Source organism: Adiantum capillus-veneris, chromosome 18 (assembly GCF_014529385.1).
Source record: "Adiantum capillus-veneris isolate H3 chromosome 18, ASM1452938v2, whole genome shotgun sequence".
In the NCBI taxonomy this organism is placed as follows: domain Eukaryota; kingdom Viridiplantae; phylum Streptophyta; class Polypodiopsida; order Polypodiales; family Pteridaceae; genus Adiantum; species Adiantum capillus-veneris.
This window is the reverse complement of record NC_140948.1, coordinates 134,995,083-135,001,502: the sequence shown is the minus strand read 5'-3', so window position 1 is coordinate 135,001,502 and position 6,420 is coordinate 134,995,083. Positions and strand designations below refer to the sequence as shown.

The 6,420-nt window shown below is 42.2% G+C and overlaps 1 non-coding gene across 1 annotated transcript; it reads left to right on the top strand.

Annotated features, from left to right (window-relative positions):
• The first annotated feature begins 1,091 nt into the window (after nucleotides 1-1,091).
• TRNAR-ACG (transfer RNA arginine (anticodon ACG)) lies at nucleotides 1,092-1,164 on the top strand. The gene has a single exon. It is a non-coding gene; the product is annotated as a tRNA-Arg (tRNA).
• The last annotated feature ends 5,256 nt before the right edge of the window (nucleotides 1,165-6,420 follow it).

Here is a 6,420-nt window from a genome sequence, read left to right as displayed (position 1 = left end):
AGGTTCCAAGGTCAAGAGTGTGAATGAGGCTTGGAGGAAGGATGGAGTTGGGTCAAGCTTGGAGGAAGGTGTTATGGGAATGGGGAGGATCTGGTAAACTAATGTTGGGTTCAGATGGGCCGGCGGCAATGGAAGGGGCGAGCACAAAAGATGGCATTGCTTGGTTGGTGCGCCCTCAAATCGATCTGCTGAAACTAAACTCAGGATCCTGAGTTTAGATTTTTCAAAACTAATATCGGGATTCCGACTTTAGTTTTGATCGGCCACGGGGGGCTAATCTTGGGATGCCCTCACTTCCCCAACGGGGGTTTCAACCCTCACCACTAGCTTGAGAGTCCGGGACCTTAACCATCACGTCCGCATGCGTTTTCTTGAAATAGATGTGTTTTTTCATAATCTTAAACTTAAAACAATAGATCTCCACTTAAAAACTAAACTCGGAATCTCGAGTTTAGTTTTTGTGGACCCCACCATAAAAACTAAACTCGGGATCCAGAGTTTAGTTTTTCCTCATCAACAGCCGAGATCTGCGAGCACCCTTGATTTGATCCCATGGTTGGGCTAAAACCCCCGCCCCCCGCGCTTCAGCGGGATACACGTCTTGTGGCCAGCTTAGCCTCCGTCTGACTTTTAGCCGTTGATTGGAGGTCTTGTGAGCTTTTCTCCGCATAGCTCTGCAGGGTCTTGTGAACTGGCGGAGCCTTGGAGGCAAATACAGAGAGAGATGGCTGCCGGTGTCTGAACCCACCCTAATGAATGTTTTCCAAATGTAGATTGAGAAGAGCTCCGCCGATGGAAGTCTCCATTGCTTGCCAAATCACAAACCTCAGCAATCACAGCGAGAATGCTAGTCACCCGATGCGCTCGTCCCTACTTTGGTCCTCTCACTGTAACTCTGCCAAAATGCCCCTCCCCCCCGCCCCCAAAAAAGAAAAACAAATCACAAAAATGCCCTTCTGCCTCAGCAGCGACAAGACGAAGGCTGTTGACAGATGCGCAAGCACGAACAGGTACAATTTCTCTGCCACAGACAGTTTTGGTCCTTGCATTGATATATATATGTTTTTAATGCCATAATCTTAACATCTGATGGTCGTGTGGCCCAATGGATAAGGCGCCGGTCTACGAAACCGGAGATTCTGGGTTCGATCCCCAGCATGATCGCTAAGCATTGCTCTTTTAACGACATGTAAATTCCGCACGCAAGTCAATGAGCGTCCTCATGAACCAATGGAAAAGCGTCGTCATAAATCGAGTGAAAGTTCTCTTTTAATGCATGCCTCTTACAAAGCTTTAGAGTTCTCCACTTGTTTTTGGGCACATTCGAACACAAAAGAGAGGTGAGACCTAGGTCGCTACAAGTACTAGTAGGGGCTAGTTCACTAGGTCGCTCTTCCTCCTAGAGTAGGGAAAATGTTACTAGTAGAAAAAGTACTTAGAAAACATCTCAGCATCAAATGTAGCTAAGGTGGTGATATAAGACCACAAATGTTTTTGCGCCTTACTAGGTCCTTCAAGAACCCAAAGAGGACACTAGTATGTATTATTCTTCATGTGCTTCATCAAGCATAATTACTAAATATGATGAGAGTTGGCTATCTACAAGAACCCTCTCAAGCCCCATACAATCCTCAAACCTTATCGTGTAACCAATCTTCTCTTCACCAACCCTGCAACCAAATTCTATAGGAACCCTCTTGGGTGCAGACATTGCAGCCACTCTTCGAGGTTGTGTGCAACTAACCTTTCCTTCTGTTTTGTACCCCTTCTGTTAGACATTGTGTAGCTTGTGTTGTTTTCCTTGATTCAATTTTTCCAATCACAAAAAAAAAACGAGTTGGCTCTCATAGACTACCTTAACCAACTCACGTTTCAGAATTTGTTTGTATTGCTATATTGATAGCTTTGACTGCTACTGGAAAAATGTGGGTGCCTTACCAAACACATCCTTCTTCCACTCTTTCACCACAAAGTTCTTGAACATGATTCCACTCTTCTATTTTTGGCATGAGATCTTCCCACGGACAATTTAGATTCTTTGGGATGGAATCAAGCATGGTCCTTTGTTGCTGCTCTCACACCTCTCTTCTCTCTTTGGCTAAAGGAGATTGCGACCCTTTCCATCTTTAAACTCTCCATTTGCCTCTACATGTCTTCTATGTAAAGTATGCAAGTCTCTGTGCCTCTGATCGGACTCATCAGCTCTTGCCCTATGTCCATCAACTTGCCCATCTCGACCTTCATCTCTTCCTAGCACATCGCTTATTTCACCATAGAGAATTGTAAAGTATGTACAACCTCCATTGCGTCATCAAGGTATGTAATAACCTAGATTGGAGGATGCACACTACTTACTTCCTCACTTTTTCCATAAGGGTTTTGCCAATGTATAGGCTTTGTATTGAGACATCCGACTACTTTGCCTCCGTCTTCGTACACTACAACAGGTACTTCACATTAGCGACGCTCGCAGTGCGACGCTCAAAAGTGAAAATCCTCGGCGTCTCTATGTGCGTCACTATTTTCTTCTTTGCATAGCGACGTCGACAGGGGTAAAAAATAAACCGAGAGCACCAAAAACTCAGATCTCAGATCTGAGTTTTGGCGCTCAAGCGAAAGAGGTAAAAACGCGCTCTCCCCCCTTTCTCTCCCCCCCCCCACACACACACACACGAGGAGAGGAAGGAGAGCTGGGTATGCTCCTTCCCTCTCCTCTCTCTCATGTTCCCTTCCCCTCTTTCTCTCTCTTTCTCTCTCTCTCTCTCTCTCTCACACACACACACACACACACATTGTGTCTTTGAGAGAGAGAGAGAGAGAGAGAGAGAGAGAGAGAGAGAGAGAGAGTACACACGTGCATAAACAAAAATCACAATACACACACACACATATGCATAAACAAAGAATGCATACACACATTGAGAGAGGAAAAGAGAGAGAGAGAGAGAGAGAGAGAGAGAGAGAGAGAAACCAAACAGAGAGAGAGGGGGAGAACACGAAAAGAGAGAGATAAGGGGAGAAAACAAAGAGAGAGAGAGAGATAGAGAAAAATATGAAATGAAATGTTATATTATTTAGGGTTAGGTTAGATTAAGATCTAAGATTAAGTTATATTACATTTAACTTTTGTTTAAAATTTGGTTAAACTTAAAATTAAGTTAAGATTTAAATTAGATTTAAAATTAGGTTAGATTACATTTAGGTTTATGTTAGATTTAGGTTTATGTTGAGTTTAAGATTATGCTAGATTTAGATTTACGTTAGATTTAAAATTAGGGCAAGATTTAAGATTCGCTACGTTAGATTTAAGTTAGATTAAATTTAGGTTTAGGATTCAAGATTGAATTAGATTTAGGTTTATGTTGAGTTTAAGATTAGATCAAATTTAGATTTTAAATTAAGACAAGATAAGATTTATATTTAAGCTAGATTACATTTAGGTTTAGGTTATATTTAAGATTAGATTAGATTTATGTTTATGCTGAGTTTAAGATTAGATTGGATTTAGGTTAGATTTTAGGGCATGTCAATGAAGGCTTTGCCCAAAGAGCAAACACTAGGTACACAACAATATGTATATTCCCATCAGAATTTGACACCTGTTAACTCACCCACTAACCATGTTTAATTAGCTCAGAATCACCATATGTTCAATTAGGCTAGATTTAAGATTAGATTTTGGATTTAGTTTTTATATTAAACTCTACCTTCGGGATTACGGAAAAAAATTAGAGTTAGGTGAACGGTGATCCCTCTCTTCCTCTCTACGGATGCGACCTTAAGTTCGAAAGCTTTCAACGGCATGATACTCAGATTGGAGGCCAACGTGTAATGTGCTAATTAATCCCTCAAACAAGGATCTGTTGTGAAGAGATGTGAATTGCTACAGCTAGAGAAGAGGCAAAGGGGTTTTGTCCATTACATGCACTATCATGTAGACGTGGGTGTGTAGATTTCTCGTACCCACAAATATATGCATTGACCAATAAAGACGAGATTATAACCCGGTGGTTCTGATCTCCGTGCACCTCTAGACCGAGGTGTGCGAGGATCAAACATGACTAGAGAATGTGAGGTAGTTTACAGTGTGAACACACACACACACACACACACACACACACACACACACACACACAGAGAGAGAGAGAGAGAGAGAGAGAGAGAGAGAGAGAGAGAGAGAGAGAGAGAGAGAGAGAGAGAGAAGACGGAGGATGTCAATAGAAGATTAAATTTATGTCCAGGTTATAAGGTTTTTACATTCATTATGAGTAGTGACGAGGATGTGGGGCCGTCCAACCGAAACACCTATCTCTCAGCAAGGATGTTATGTCCTTGTAATCAATACAAGCATGCTGTACGACGGACAAAACGCATTTCTTTCCAGTAGCACGTTTGTGGATTTGGCAAGTTTGATCCATCTGTTATAGATCAAGTTGTTGGCAATTATAACTCGTCGAACTCTGACACTGGCCAACATGCAGCAATCTTGTAACCCAATAGACATGTTCGTAGCCGCTTTGGTCAAGCAGTATACGTGAGGCCACAAGATGTAGCCTCTGACAGCTCGGAGGATGATCATGCAGACCACATTCCCAACGAGGCAATGTTTGAGCCCGAGATCGATGAAATGATCGAGACGATCATGGATTCAGAAAGGCTTATCTATGATGATATGAAAAGTGAAGCCGATACACCATTGTATGATGGAGCACGTGTGTTTAGATTGAAGGCGCTCCTGGTTCTTCTCAACATACATGCAAAGTTTGGATGGAGTGACATAGCGTCACTACGTTTTTCAGGTGATCTATTACAATGTGTTTACTTCAATAAAAAACTTCTAGATGTATACTGATGTGATAGATTACTTACACAAGTGTACCACATTTTTGTTTGCTTTGTAGATTGCTCAAAGAGCACATACTGCCAGCTGATAATGTGATGCCAGATTCCAGAGAGGAAGCAAGAAAGATCTTGCGAAACTTGGGGATGGATTACAATTTGATTCACACTTGTCCTAACAACTACATTTTTTTCAGAGGGGAATACATAGACATGGACAAATGTGCGAAATGTGATTCCAAGAGATATTGAGTAGATCTCCACGGACAAAATATTCCACAAAAGGTTTTGCGACATTTTCCTCTGCTTCCTCACATCAAGCATTTCTTCGAATGTAAGTCCATGGCCTCCCTAGCATCATGGCACGAGGAGAATATATATTCGGATGGTGTGCTACAGATTCCTGCAGATTGCACAGCCTGGAAACATATAGACGATACATGGTCGGATTTTCCCAGGGAAGCTCAAAATTTGCGCATAGGCATGGCTATGGATGGCGTAAATCCATTTGGTCAGAGATCAACATATTACAGTGTATGGACCGTTGTCATTGTCAACTACAACATTCCCCTGTGGTTGACTACCAAGAAGGGACATCTGTTTCTAAGCTTGATTATGCCGGGGCGATCTAAAGTGAAGAATATGGATGTGTATCTTTGTCCACTATTGAAAGAGCTACAACAATTGTGGATTGGCACAGAAGTGGTGAATATGAGCCGACACACAGGTCGACGGAATGCTTTAATCAGAGGCATTCTAATGTGGACTATGCATTACTATCCCAGACTAACAGAATGCTCAGGTGATTTACACTCAAAATCAAACACTATAATCTTGGTTTTTCTCAAGCTTATCTATTGTCATGTGTATAAATGTAGGGCTTCAAACAAGCGGATACAAAGCATGTGTCACATGTGGACCTAGACTTAATGCACATCGGGCGCCCTCACTGAAGAAACAAATCTACGAAGGTCATCAAGCGTATCTTCCGAAGTATCATGAGTTACGCGATGGATTTTTGTGAAGAGAGCCACCGAGGATGTCTGCACAAGCATGGTTAGAGCAGAAGGAGATGTGGTATGACGGTTTGCCCCTAGGGATGAAGAGACTCTCTCTATGATACGAGTTACCATATTGGCCCAGACTCATGATCAATCACTTACTCGATCCAATGCACATATTCAAGAATGTGGGTAATCTACTATGGGACCATCTGACCGGCAAGAAAGATACTTTGGGAGCTAGGATTGACCTTAGAAATGTGGATCGTATGGAGCAATATTGGCCGCAGACAGCACCTGATGGATCGATAAAACTCCCTAAAGTGACATGGATTTTGACAAGAGCCCAAGAACGCAAAGTAAAAGAGACCATTCGATCTGTGCGGACCCCCACTGGCGTAATGCACTCGCTCCAAACGTGTTTCACTAAAGAAGGGAAGCTTACCGGTTTGAAGTCACACGACTGACATAAAATGTATCAAGTATGTTTGAAGTGGACTTATATATCATAGTGGTAATTGTGTAATAAATTCATGTGTGGGCTTTAATATCATTGCTAGACGTGTGTTTTGCAAATTTG